Source organism: Lithobates pipiens, unplaced genomic scaffold (genome assembly GCF_037356315.1).
Source record: "Lithobates pipiens isolate NorthernLeopardFrog02 unplaced genomic scaffold, aLitPip1_a1.2 Scaffold_1, whole genome shotgun sequence".
Lineage (NCBI taxonomy): Eukaryota > Metazoa > Chordata > Amphibia > Anura > Ranidae > Lithobates > Lithobates pipiens.
In genome coordinates this window covers 236,648,790-236,664,430 of record NW_027507685.1, presented here as the reverse complement: position 1 = coordinate 236,664,430, position 15,641 = coordinate 236,648,790, and positions in this window count along the sequence as shown.

The following is a 15,641-nucleotide window of genomic DNA, read 5'->3' as shown; positions in this document are numbered from 1 at the left end:
TGCGGGCTGTCAGGTTTCCCCCAGGTCACTCCCCCCCCTTTCTCCTGTCAGGGAGAAGAGACGACGGCTCTCACCAGGTTCCCCGCCCAGCTTCCTGCCCGCTCCGTTCCTTCCCTATTAGCCACAACTGAGGTCCAATCAAAGGAGATTAGGAGAGGAGAGCCTCATGGGACATGTAGTCCCTAAGATTGGCGGCCCCATTTTCCACAGGGAGGAGGCTACAGCTCGATCAAGGGAGAGATTGAGAGACTGCAGCCTGGAAAAAAGCTGAGGGAGAGAGTGCTACAGGACAAAGAATGAGGAGTGTGTTGGGCAGAAGCCAGAGAGAGCCACACTGCCCTACGCCACCAGAGAGACATGCTGTCCAGCACCACCAGAGAGTGGCACGCTGCCCAGCACCACCAGAGAGAGAAAGACTGAGCCACTGCCAGGGTACAGACATGCTACACTATTGACCTATTGAGTCGCCCCCAAGGAACCCAGAGGGGGCGATCGTCCAGCCAGAGGAATCACTGCTGTAGTTTCACTGGGTCTGGTAAGAGGGCCTGTCGGCCATTATCCATTACTTATCCTAGGGACTGTACTATGTCTGCAGTCTCTGACCATGATAATGTGATAATGACATTGTCGAAATGGGGCGGCACATGGGTGACCCTAAAATTATGCCCCCCCCCTGAAAAAAGTTCTGCGGACGCCCATGGTTGTGGTGCATGTTTGTTCTGACTGGGTATGCACATTAGGGTGCACACCTCATAGTGCATGCACCACACATTGTACTATATGTTGATATGCAAAACTTATGTGAGCAATGCAAACTTGCAAGCTTTTAAGTCAGCCTGCAAACTTTTAAGTCAAAAATATTTGACCCATGTTAGCAGCAAATCCAACCTTCATCCCAAATATAAGATTAATAAATAATCAAATAATTAATTTGTTTCCATGCATAGCTGACAGCTTGGAGCTATAATTGTGCCATGTGGGAGAAGTTGGGATCTCTGGGGATTCCATCTGTCAGATGTGACAAGAAGATCTGTGTCCTGTCTGTTCTATAAAACCAGTGGAGGGTCAGACATTACTTTTAGTGCTACCCGTTCCCACACATTGTGTATAAAACTGCACTACAGACCTTAGAGGAGAGGAACTGACACTACAGAGTGCTACAGACAATATGAACTCTGTGCCCATGCCAATAACAGGTAAGTGCCTGAATTATGAAGCCACCACATAAAACATATAGATCTCATTCAGACAGGCAGTGCCGCCTGTCAAACTCTGCAGCCCGAGTTAAAAATATTGTAGGTAAGAAATAAAGCTTCACAGCTGTGGAATGTGTACAGCTGAGATAGGCTGTAATTTTATAATTCAAGAGGGTGGTCAGGGGAGATAAAACCGCAGCTCATCTTCCTGTTTTTAACGCAATGTGAAAGAGCCCAAAAATGTATGTAGCAGCGGCTCCTGAAGAACATTACATAATGCGTTTTTTAAAGTTAAACTTTGCCTAAATTGCTGTTTGGTTTGGGTATATTTGGCTAAATTGGACCTCTGCATCAGTCTGACTGGACTGTGAGATGTTCAGCCTGGCCACAGAGGGGCACTGTCTCTTGTAGCAGGCGTGGAACTATGGTCTGGTTGGGTGCTTGAGTTACTCTCTTTCGGAGCTTCGGAGCCAGGTCAGTGGGAGTGGCCCTCTCGCTTTGCCCTCTGGGAAAGGGTATTTAAGATGCGGACGTCACGTGGTTGGGGGTTCCGTTCCAGTATGATGTGATAATGATTACATGGTTCTGGTCCTCCTGACCAGCCCCCAGGAAGGCTATGGCCTGGGGTGCGGATCCACCCGACTTTAATGTCTCGGGGCTGGCTAACCCGAGGCAAGGAAACTAATGGAGGATTCTGAGGTGGTTGGGTGCCATCTCCGGTTCGGGAGAGCATTAGAGGGGAAGACTCTTTAGAAGAACACCACGCATGGAATGGTTTTCTTAACAAGAGCCTGGAATGGCTGAAGTAACCGAGAGAATCCGGTCTTATGGATATCGCCGAGCAGGCTGAAAGATCCAGGTATCCTACAAGTGTTCTAAAGCTTAGTTTCCCTACATGTTCTGCAACAACGTCGGTGATATAGACTTTGTTCCTGAGTAAGCACCTTGTTGGCTGCTAGGCCTTGTGAGAGAGGGACTGTCCAACCTGAGTGATCATCCAGCTACGAATGGCTATTCTCTGGATGCAGTCCAAGTAAGCAAGTTCTTTAACGTTTTTGGACTTTGACATTAAGAGTACCTGAACTTCCCTTTCCAACCCTCTGATTCCAAGTTGAAAGACTGTTCAATTGTCTGAGTTTGCAAATAAAATCCATTCAAGTTTATCTATCGTCAGTCTCAAGTTACTTGGCCATTTACCACGGGACATCCCCTAGACGTGCAACAAGGAGTACGGAGGGTAACGGTAAGCCCAAAAATAACCAGCAGCTCCTTCGGGGTTAGTGCTACATATATTTTTCTTCCTAATTATTTTTTGCATAATGTTTATAAAGTAATTTATTTCCTAAGTTACCGTATGATTAAAAGTGTATGTATAGCCAAAACATATTTTTTTAGTTGTGGCTAAGGATAGGATTTTCTGCTGTCTGTATCCCATTGGGAAAATTTAAGTTCACTTCCTGTCCCAGAGATACAACAGGAAATGAGACAATGTCTAGAAATGTTTGGATCTCCCATCACTTCCTGTCTCTCCTATTAATGCAAATGCGCCGATGTTACATTGTACCAAATAGAGTGTATATGTTTGCAGTGGAGTGCTGGTGACTTCTCATTGTTTCACTAGAATTAGAACAACTGTTAAGTTTTATTGTTTCCTTCTCTCTTTGTCTTGGTGACCATTATTACCTAGACAGAAAGTGATGGGAGATCCAAAAATGTTCACTTCTCACCAGAACAGGAACAGAGGGTAAATGCTCCAATGGGGACCGCTTTTTCGATGACAACTGTCTTGGAAGAGAATACCCTTCATGTTGTAGAAATTGCGTCTCATTTCCGGTTGCACCTCTGGGACAGGAAGTGAATGGAAGTTTGCCCAATGGGGTTTCACTGTGGTTTGCATATGGACATTCACTACAGTCTCTGCAAACACCTATCTGTTACCAAGGTCAAACACTGGAAAGGGTGCAATCCTCATTCTCTGATCTATGAGGGGTTCCAATTCTTCTCTACCCTATCCAAAATGAAAAAAAACGCTCTCGTTATGCATGCCCTTTAAATTGTGCAATTCTGAAGTCTCCTGACTTTTAAAGCTAAACTGCAGGGAACATTCAGAACTACCTCTGGCAGTAGGGTTTCCCATGCATTGCATGGTTAATTGTTCCTTTTTGTCTAGGTCGACATTAAAAAGCACTTTTACTTACCTTAACCCTTGTTTCCTGAGCAGCCAATGCTCTCCTCTTCCCTCCAATGCTCTGTTGATGGGCCCTTAGCGTTCCTCACTTACAATGGAGGCATACTGGTCCTGTAATGTATGTGATGCGCTCAGAGTGTGACGGATGGACAGAGAACTGAAGAAAAGCAGCTTAGGGCAAATGGACAGATAAGCCACACTGCAGGAGTGAGGGATAAATTAAGTAAAACTGAATGTTTTGGTTTCCTAGACAAAACTGAGCAAATAGCCTCAGTGCAAGGACAGGTTTTTTTAATCTTTCCTGAAGTTCAGTTTTAAAATGTGGTCACGGTGTTGTAGGGAGACTGCCACAATGTACAGACCCCTTTTGCTTTTTAAGTTCATGCTTTCCAAATCCTGAATAATTGTTTGCCAAACCCATGGCAGTAGCAAAACACAAATGCCTGCAAACACTGACCCTTTTGCAAAATGTAGCGGCCTCCCGGACCCCAAGAGGCCTGATGGTGACCTCCAGAGTCAGGGAGAGCTGAGATCCGTCTTTGTAGACTGGGGTACCAGGCATTGTGGGTGTAATGTAAGATGAAATGATGGGCGCCAGTCACTTTTTAAATGCGAATAAAGAGATTTATTGTCTCTTAACAATAACTGTGGGAGAGAGGGTTAGGGCCAGGACACCCTTGGGTAGATGTACTGACAATTAGCAGACTCTGGGACACAATAGACAGACAGCTATACATTTCAAAGCCTCCAGCCTGATGCAACTTCTTCATTGGCAGGACCGCTGACTTCTATGGCAACTAAGCTTTTAACAGTTTCCAAAGCTCTTTACATAGCACTTGGCAATACAGTACACAGTTCTTCTCTTATATCACAGTTTCCCACTGAAAGTCTTCATTCACTCTCTGAGCTCCCAGTCGCTGCCTGCTGGATCCCCTGCGCTCTTCCACAGCTAAACCTACTGTATACTCCTCAAGCATCACCACCCCCATTAACCCGCTGGGTCGCTGGCTTAGCACTTGCTGAAGCTTTCCCACTTCTTCAACGTCCCTGGCTGGTGAGAAGACTTCTATGGTACTTCTTCAGGCTTACTCACAATAGTCTGGTAATAAGGGGGGTCACCAGGCTGTGTAGTGTAGAGCACCCATTAAGGAGCTGCAGATGAACCGGATCCCTTACTCCTGCACAGCCAGGCACACCAAATTTTCACAGTCACTACGAGGTCAGAGGACAGTCTGTGATTTTGTTTTCGTTATTTATTGAGGGATAATAACTTGGACAGGAGTGGGAGATTATGGGATGCCCACTTGATTTCAACAACAGAACTTTGGCAACAAATAACTAGAAATAAAGCATTACTGGATCTACTGATTACCAACAATACAGACCTGATCACGGATGTGGAAATACAGGGTTATTTAGGTAACAGCGATTACAGGTCAACTGGCTTCAGTATAAATCACACAAATAGGAAACATAAGGGGAATACAAAGAACCAACTTCCCAAAACTACGAACCTTGCTAGAAGGCATAAATTGGGATAAAATCTTAGGAACAAAGAACACGGAGGAGAGATGGGTTTGCTTTAAGAGCATATTAAATAAGGGCATTAGCCAATGCATCCCATTGGGTAATAAATTTAAAAGAGCAAACAAAAGTCCTGGATCATACCTATGAGGGGTGAAAGGAATCACATGGGGGGTAATAGGTATGAATTGAGAGATACCCCCCAACCACCTAATAGGTTGCAGAATGAGACTGATAAGCCATTCTGTAATCTCTTCAAGAAGGGCCGAAGCCTCAGGCATTCCCACCAAGTATGCAGGAAGGTGCCTCAAAGCCCACAGCCCCTCCAGCAGGCAGCAGAAGCTGTCGGGTATATCCTAGACAAGGTCGCTGAGACCCTATACCATCGGGTCAGCAGCTTAAAGCTATTTTCTTGCATCTTAGTATCCACCAAGCTCTTGTGAGTGAGAAGGTATAGATGACTCAATTGAGTCTCCGTAAATGTATGCTGTAGATCCCTCTCCCATTCTCATATTGGCTTATCCTGGGACTCCGCAGACTGCAACATCTCGTAAAGCACTGAAATAGAGTGAGGAATGGGGTCTTCAGATTTACAAAGCCTTTCAAATGGGGTCAAAGAGGAGGGGGAGTCGAACAGGATGAGGCAAACTACAGATAAAGTGATGTAATTGTCTATAGCGCCATTCGTCCATCGGGAAGCGGCCAAATTGAGAGCGGAGCCAGTCTAGGGAGACAAGGCCTTGCTCGTGTACACACCCCCCACATTGCGTCTCCCTGTCCCTTGCCCACATGTGGAAGTAGGAGAGGTGTTCCCCTGGGGTGAACCAGGGGAAGCCCCCAAGGGGTGCAAGCGGGGACACAGCCTGTGACAGCAGACCACTTGCATTCAATGTATCCCACAACTTAAGTACATGGACAGAGACTGGCGACACAAAGTCCGAGAGGCCTCCCTGGGGAAGCCATGGAGCGTTAGACAAGTTACGACCGGCCAGGAATTTCTCAAGGGGAACCCAAGATTTGGAGGCTGTATGATGCTGCCAATCCAGAATCTTTTCAGGGCAACCGCCTCATAATATCTTTGTATAGAGGGGACCCCCAGCCCCCCCAAGCCTCTTAGGACGTTGCAGTGTGCGGAGGGCCAAGCGGGGTGTACGACCCTGCCATATACATTTTAGGAACATGCTGTTGAAGGCTGAGAAGAGAGATCTGGGTATCGCTATAGGTGCCATCTGGAGGTAAAAAATAATTCTCGGCAGTACATTAATTTTCAGGATACTGTCTCAGCCCATCCATGAGAAGGTGGTACGATCCCATTGCGAAAGATCGGCTTTAATCGTGGTGAGTAGAGGGGCAACATTACACGTATATAGTTGTGCAAATGTATTTGAAAGATAAATGCCCAGATATTTTAATGAGGAGCCGCACCATGTGAAGGAGAAAGAGGCTTGTAGTTGGCAGCGCATCGCAGGAGGAATAGCGAGGGGAAGGATCTCCAATTTACTATAGTTGATTTTAAGACAGAGGGATTTTTAATTTAAGCAGCATACAATTTAAAGTTTTAGAACTAGGTCTTAAATATGACCCACCAAAGAATATTAATACATTTAGAACTTTTATTGACTTGAACAAGTTTATTAGAAAACTAAATATTAAGAAGCATTTTGCTATGCAGACCCAGGATAGTGTCAGTACAGAATCACTATATGAACATAGTGGGTTGAGAAATAGGTCCACGTTTAACCCTAGGCATAGTAGCAACCAATGTCTTGATGTATTCAAGATGATACTTGAACAAGATATAGAAGAGATACATATACATTCCATCAGAGGAAATAAGCACATTCAACAGGGTCTTAAGGAATTAGAAAAAAAGAAAAACATCATCATTAGACTGGCGGACAAAGGGGGGAGGGGGGGGAATAGTGGTATTAGACAAAAAAGACTACAAAAAAGAACTAAACTGCCTATTAGAGGACAAAAAAACTTACAATAATCTAAAAGGAGACCCTGTGAATAGATTAAAAGCCAAAAAAAAAAAAGCCCAAGGAAAGGGCATACTGGTGTAGCGGCGACACTTTTGACAAGGTGTCCGCTATGTACAAATTTAGTTTTTCCTCAGAACAGTAAAGGGGTTCTGAGGGTTGATTGTGCAGGTTTAACTATGGCCTCAGTTTGGCTGGGCTGTGTTAGAGTTCTGCCTGGTCATGTGTACAGTTAGGTGCACATGACAGGACCAGAACCAGGCCTGGTTGGACGCTTTGAGTATCAGCGTTCCCCGAAGCCAATCAGTGGGTGCGTTTTGCCCCGCTGAGGAGTCTAGGGGAGGGTACTTAAGAGGCCGAAGTCACGTGTTCTGGGTTCGTACTCAAGGACAGAGCTGCCTGTTCCTGAAGCTAGACCGGGGTAGCCCCGCGACGGGTCCCGGTCACGGGAGCGTGTGCCGCTCCGCAACATGGTCAGTTTGACTAGCCCCATTAGACCCGCATGGTCTGGGGTAAGGATCCATCTGTTCCCGGGTTTCGGAACCGGTGTGCTCTCAACTTGGAGGGGCACCGCAGCTCGTGTAAGCGATCAGGGAGGACTCTTCGGAGGAGGGCCAACAAGCTGGCATCCCAAGAAGTGCCTGGTTGCTGGGTTGTGAAGGACACTAACGAATCCATGCTTTTCTAGTACTGCCAAGGAGGCAGAGAATGTTCCAGGTACTGAGGAAAGGTTCCTGTTCACTTTCGGTTGCAAATTTATTCAAATTCAGAGACTTTGCAAGTTCCAGATTAAGGTGCTGACTGCCATAATCTCTGGCTAGAGATTTGTTCTGCTTTGAAGCGCCCAGATGCGAGTGGCTACTCTCTGGGTTGCATTAGAGATTTTCTAATGATTAGCAGTTCAAGGTGCCTGAGTTTCTTCACCCTTGCCCTCTGTTCCCATACGAGACTGTGTTTTTTGGATGTTACCCCTGCAAATAAAAACCTTTCTAAAGGACTTTTATAGTGTCAGCGTCCAAAGTCGTTGGGTACTAATCCTGGAAACCCCTAGACATAGAAGAACAAGCCAAGCGGAGGTATTCGGTAAGCCCAAAAGTCAAGGCCGCCCCATCGAGGGTTATGGCCGCTACACTGGATAAAAGGGAAGCACAGTATTTAGCTCCTGTAGCACCGAAGACCCCTATTATATACCAGGATCAAAAAATACACAAAAACACTCAAAAACCCCCAGGATGTCCCATTATTAATTGGGTGGACTCTTTATTCTCCAGGGTTGCAGAATATTTGGACCATTATTTGCAACCTATTGGTCAACAATTTCCGTCTTATATGAAAAACAGCAGGGATCTCATTAATAATATTAAGAACATTCCGGTAAACAATCAGACGTCTTTGGTAAGTATAGATGTTGATTCACTATATACCATCAAGATGTCACCTCAGCAATAAAATGGGCTCTGGAAACTAAAACCACCCTACAAAACACACAAATAGGCTTCATGTTGAATATACATATATAAATAGTAATGGAAAACAACTATTTCTGGCAGGATAAACAATACTATAAACAAATAAGGGGTGTCGCCATTGGAGCTAAATATGCTCTCACGGTGGCTAATATCTTCATGAGCGGGTGGGAGTCAGAAGAAATATATGGCAGAAATATCCCAGGATTAATAACATATAGAAGGCATATCGACGACATTTTTCTTATTTGGGAGGGCAATGAGAATACTTTAACAGAATTCTTACAACATATCAATATCAATAATTACAATATTTCCTTCACAGCAAGTTACAGTATAATGAAGGTTAATTATTTGGATTTAGAAGTATTCAAACAAGACGATAGCATATATACCTGCACATTCTTTAAAAATACAAATTGAAACAGCTACATTCCCACCTGTAGCCGGCCATCATCCAAATGGATTTCAGGCATACCTAAAGGCCGGTTCATGAGGGTAAAACAAAATTGTGATCTTCCAGAGGACTATAAAATCCAATCCAATATTTGGCTGGATAGGTTTGAACAAAAGGGATACAAACACCCACAACTCATCAGCACACAAAGCCCCCGTACACACGGTCGGACATTCTGCCAACCAAATCCGTCGGATTTTGTCCATCGGATTTTGTCCGTCGGATTGTGTCCGAAACTGTTGTGTATATACACGGTCAGACAAAGTTGTCAAAAAAGAACGTGATGACGTAATTTCGTTACGATGGGACTACGTTCAGGCTAGTAGCCAATAGCTTTGATGTAGGAATTTGATCTGAGCATGCGTGGCACTTTGTCCGATCGGAATTCTCTACACATGATTGGAGTATGTCCTATCGGACCAGTTTTCATAGTTTCATAGTTTCATAGTTAGTAAGGTTGAATAAAGACACCAGTCCATCCAGTTCAACCTGAGTGAGTGTCCACAATTGCCCCTATCCCTGCACACTGAACACTCAAATCGGTCCCTACCCTCAAGGAGCCCACAATCCAAGGTCCCCATCCATATACTAGGGCCAATCCTGGACAGAAGCCAATCAACCTACCTGCATGTCTTTGGATTGTGGGAGGAAACCCATGCAAGCACAGGGAGAACATGCAAACTCCAGGCAGGTAGTGTCGTGGTTGGGATTTGAACCAGCGACCCTTTTTACTGCTAGGTGAGAGTGCTAACCACTACACCACTGTGCCGCCCAATATTTCCAACAAGTAGTTCCAAATAGTTGGAAAATATTTCCAACAAGTTGGAAAATTTGGTCCGACAGATATTCCGACGGAAACAGTCCGATGCATACCACACACAGTCGGATTATCCGACGACACTGTCCGATAGGACACATTCCGACGGATTCTCCGACCGTGTGTACGGGGGCAAAGAGAAGTAGAGACTGATGGATAGGAAACTATTATTTACCCCAAAACCAAAAAAAGAAGAAAAATATGATCTTAACTTCTGTACTGAATTGAATAGGCAACATAAACAAATAGAAAAAATCATAAAAACGAATTGGCCCATTTTGCTCAGAGAGCCAACATTGGCTAAAACAATACCAATACGCCCCAAATTTATTCACAGATGCCCACCAATATTGAAGGATAGAGTTGTTAAAAGTATTCTGGGCCCCCCTAAAAAGATGGTGACTTTCCTTGATCAGGTTTTTTCAAATGTTGCAAATGTTTAACATGCAGAACATGCAAAGAAGGTAAAACAAAAATAACACACTTTACATCAAAAACTACAGATACACAAAATATCCAAATGTATCACTTGTGGCACCACACATGTCACATGCCTATTAGAATGTGAATGTGCTCTCCAATATTTGGGTCAGACCACAATAGAACTTAAAGTGAGACTACGAGAACGCATCAATAATATTAAAAAGGGCTTCCGAACACACCGCATTTCATACCCCTTCAGAAGATTTCATAATAGGGATTCATCTAAATAAATTTTTTGTGGTATTGATAGATTGGGGAGACATTGGAGACATTGGAGGGGTACCAATTTAAAACAGGCTATTTCTTAAAATGAAACTCAATGGATATATCAATTACAGTCTCTGGTACCTAAAGGGTTAAACGTGGACATTAAAGCGGGGTTCCACCCTAAAGTGGAACTTCCGCTGATCGGAACCCTCCCCCCCCCCCGGTGTCACAATTGGCACCTTTCAGGGGGGAGGGGGGTGGAGATACCTGTCAAAGACAGGTATTTACACCCACTTCCGGGCATAGACTCCCGTGGGAGTCTATGCCTCTTCCTGTCCTGCCGCGCTGTCTGCTGGGACACACACGGGTCCCAGAGACAGCACGGACAATTCCTATTGCGCTGCGCCAATTCGCTTCACTTCCTGATTCCCTCACCTAGAATGGTGGCGACAGCAGCCGAGAGCCAAGCGATCGATCGGCCTCGGCTGCCGGCATCGCTGGAACCCGGGACAGGTGAGTGTCCATTTATTAAAAGTCAGCAGCTGTAGTATTTATAGCTGCTGGCTTTTAATATTTTTTTCCCCAGTACAGTCCCTCTTTAATTGTTTTATTAATAATTTTTAAATAGAATTTTACTTTATTTTTTAATTTTCACATATGTATATTTATGTATTATGTTAACCTTTGTTATTCCATTTATTTATTGTATGTTGTACAATTTATTTGATATGGAATGGCTGCCATTAGAAATATTTATAATTATTTGATAACAAGACACTATCATTTTGAATGGATTAGACTATCCGGTTACCACATTACTTTCTATAGTAAAGATATTGTATTAGTATGTTGAGCCTAACTCCACATTGGGGTGGATTCAGCTTCCTATGTATAATCATTAGGGATGAGCTTCGTGTTCGAGTCGAACGTACGTTCGACTCAAACATTGGCTGTTCGCCCGTTCGGCGAAATCCGAACTCTTGGTCCGTTCGCGTCAAAATTCGTATGGCGCGCACGGCCCACAATGCACTGCGATGACGCAGTGCATTGCTGGCTCATGATTGGCCAAGCATGCACTGTGACCCCGCATGCTTGGCCAATCGCAGCGCCAGCAGCGAGGAGAGCCATGATTGGCCACAGGCAGGATGCCTGTGGCCAATCATAGCTCAGGCTGTGTAGTGCACGCCCCACACTATATAAGGCCGCCTTTGAGGCGGCCTCGTGTAGTGTGTTGGCATCTGAAGCAGTGGGTGTTCTGTGTACCTTCAACACAGTTACACACCGATCGTTTTTGGCTGATTTCCTATCTTGCTCTTGTGTAGTGGTTATTGTCTGTGCCCTGACCGCAGTATACACCACTATATTCACCTCACCTATATAGCTAGTGATCCATCTTTAATAATAGAGCTTGCAGTCAGTAGTGTTAGGAGATAGTGCGTGCTGTTTGCGTGCTCTGTACCCAGTACATACCGCTATATCCACCTACATAGCTGTTCTCTATTTGAGCCCAATTGCCATCTGCAGGAGTTATTGGAAGTTGTGTGTGCCTCCAGTACAGCATACATCTGTATATACCCCTTTATCTCTGCTGTTTTCTGGTTATTGTCTGCGTGCCCTGACCGCAGTATACACCGCGATATTCACCTCAGCCTAAGGCCCAATTTTTCTGCCCCTGTTTAACAGGGGCGTTTAAGTACAATTTTTGATGCAATGCTTTGCAGCAGGGCTAATTCCAGCAAAAAAACTAGAGTATATGGGAGAGGTTGCAGTGTCGTGGCACCAGCAGCAGTGCCTAAGGCCCAATTTTTCGGCCCCTGTTTAACAGGGGCGTTTAATTACAATTTTTGATGCAATGCTTTGCAGCAGGGCTAATTCCTGCAATAAAACTAGAGTATATGGGAGAGGTTGCAGTGCGGTGGCACCAGCACCAGTGCCTAAGGCCCAATTTTTCGGCCCCTGTTTAACAGGGGCGTTTAATTACAATTTTTGATGCAATGCTTTGCAGCAGGGCTAATTCCTGCAATAAAACTAGAGTATATGGGAGAGGTTGCAGTGTCGTGGCACCAGCACCAGTGCCTAAGGCCAAATTTTTCTGCCCCTGTTTAACAGGGACATGTAATTACAATTCTTGATATAATATTTCACAGGAGGGCCCCTTCCTGTGCCCACCCAGAGTAACGGTGAGGACTTATAGTGTTGTGGCACCAGCACCACAACCACCAAAGGTCAATTTTTCTACCACTGTTCAACAATGGCATGTAATTACAATTCTTGATATAATCGTTGACAGCAGGGCGCTCCAGCGGCCACCAAGAGTCACTTTGAGGGCTTACAATGTTGTGGCAAAACCAACACCTTGTTCCGCCATTTCTGCAGAGCATATAGGGCAGGACCCTACTTTCAAACATCCAACTTACAAACATCTCCTACTTGCAAATGGAAGGAGACAACAGCAAGTGAGATGAAAAAAGATGGACGACAAAACAAATTATACAGGGGTGATAACCCTTCCCTATGTTTTCCAAAAAGCTTAAAAATAGTTTTTTTGACTGGAGCTACACTTTAAAAATGTACCAGTTGAAAATTACAAACAGATTCAACTTAACACAACAAACCTACACAGTCCCTGTCTTGTTTGCACCGCCTGTATACTGCTGTTCTGAGTATATAGGGCCTGGGGGCCACACGCATTTCCTTTTTTTAATATGGGTACAGGGTTCCCCTTAATATGCGTACAAGACCCAAATAGGCTGGTAATGGGCAGGGAGGGCTACCCATGCCATTTTTCTCAATGATTTTCAACCATATTGCAGGAACCAGATATAACATTAAAACCGCAAGCAGTTTTAAATGGTGTTATTTCCGTTTAATGTCATTTTGTGCAGGGACTGTTCTAAACACGGGAAACACGTGGCACTTCACAGGCATACTACAGACACCCCCCAGGCACCATATTTAAAGGAATATTTCACTTTTTTTTCACTTTAATCGTCATTAAAATCAGTGCTCCCGCCAAAACGGCCGTTTTTAAAACTTTTTTTTGCATTGACCCATGTCCCCTGAGGCAGGAGTCAGGTCCCCAAACCCTTTTTAGGACAGTATCTTGCATATTAGCCGTTAAAATTAGCACTTTCCATTTCGAATGTTCGAGTCCCATAGACTTCAATGGGGTTCTAACGTTCGTAACGAACGCGGGGTCCGTTCGAAAGTTCTGGTGCGAACCGAACCGGGGGGTGTTCGGCTCATCCCTAATAATCATCCCAATTTAAGTACTAACAGGTTGTTTTGAATGCTTCCTATTTACACAGGAAGTGATTCCATATTGACCTTACATGTGGGAAGATGGTGATTGCGTTACTTCTGGTTTTGGCAGAAACGTCACTTCCGGTTCTGGTAAAAACGTCACCTCCAGTTTCGGCAAAATGCCGCTTTCGGTTCCGGAAGTAGTTATAATTATTACTGTGCCATCAATGAGAGTAGTGGGTGTCATTGGGTGTAGTGGGCAGGACTTAATATATATATATGACAGCCAGTCATGGGCCCCAGAAGTGTCTGATGACGCCCAGAGGGAGGAGCGAAACGCGTCAAGATGAAGAGACCTAGTGACTATTGTTTGCATGTCAAAGCGACGTTTCTCTGCACGTGTTAAAGTTTTTTGATGTAAGTGTAATTCTTTTGGATTTTATGAATAAACCTTGCAGTATTACACTGTATATACTCTTTTTTCTTCATTGTCATACATTCTTATGGATGCCTGATCACTGAGAAAGAAGGGAAGGGTCCAGGATATCCATATGTTTTAATCATACCAGTGGAAGATAGGACTTATCCCTATGTAGTGTCCATACAATCCAGTTACCAGCGACGAAAGATGCTGATCTGGAGATACTAACAGGCGTACTTACAGCCTTTTTCTGGTGAGTGGGGACCCAGGAATAGTCACCTGTGAGCCACCACTGCAAAGTACTGCAATATGGTGTGCTGCTAAGTTCAGCACATCATATTGGATGGACTTTATATGATTGCACTTTATATACATTATATATTTTTTTTGCACTTTATAAGTGCACTGAGTACTTTATACCATGTTGTTAATCCATATCATGACATTGATATGTTGATATAGGTTTGCTTAACCACTTGCTGACCTCTGTCAGCAGATATACGTCAGCAGAATGGCACGGCTGGAAAAGTAACGTACCCATAAGTTACATTGAATCTCCCGCTGTGCACGCGCGCAGCGCCGGGCGACATGCGCCCCATGCCTGCCACGAGCTCCGTGACTGTGCCAGCAGGACCCGCAGACTCAATCATCGCGGGGATACCAGCGATCGTGTCACGGAGCTGAAGAACGGGGAGATGCCGATGTAAACAGCATCTCCCCGTTCTGCCTAATGACACTAATCGCCTGCTCCCTGTCATCGGGATGCAGCAATCAGTGTCATGTCACACACAGCCCATCCCCCAGACAGTTAGATACACTCCCCTAGGACACACTTAACCCCTCCGCGCCCCCTAGTGGTTAACCCCTTCACTGCCCAGTGACATTTTTACAGTAATCACTGCAATTTTATAGCATTGATCGCTGTATTAATGCCAATGGTCCCAAAAATGTGTCAAAATTGTCCGATGTGTCCCCAATAATGTCGCAGTCACAATAAAAATCGCTAATAGCCGGCATTACTAGTAAAAAAAAAAATTCTTAATAAAAATGCCATAAAACTATCCCCTATTTTGTAGACGCTATAACTTTTACGCAAACCAATCAATAAACGCTTATTGCGATTTTTTTTTTTTTTTTAAATATGTAGAAGAATACATATCGACCTAAACTGAGGAAAAAATATGTTTTTTTTATATATTTTTGGGGGATATTTATTATAGCAAAAAGTTTAAAATAATGCGTTTTTTTCCAAATTGTCGCTCTTTTTTTGTTTATAGCACAAAAAGTTAAAACCGCAGAGGTGATCAAATACCACCAAAATAAATCTCTATTTGTGGGGAAAAAAGGACGTCAATTTTGTTTGGGAGCCACGTCGCATGACCGTGCAATTGTTAAAGCGTCGCAGTGCCGAATCGCAAAAAGTGCTCTGGTCAGGAAGGGGGTAAATCCTTCCGGGGCTGAAGTGGTTAATAATATACTGGTTTGAGCTATAGGAGCAGCGGTGAGTTTAATTTTTTTTTTTTTGCATTTATTGGGGTCTTTCACCTTTCACTTTAGCAGCAGCCCTATTATATTATTACATATTCCTTATTTCCATAGCATGGGTTCTTTCTTTCTTTTCAATAGTAATGACCATCGCAATATTTTATAATGTTAC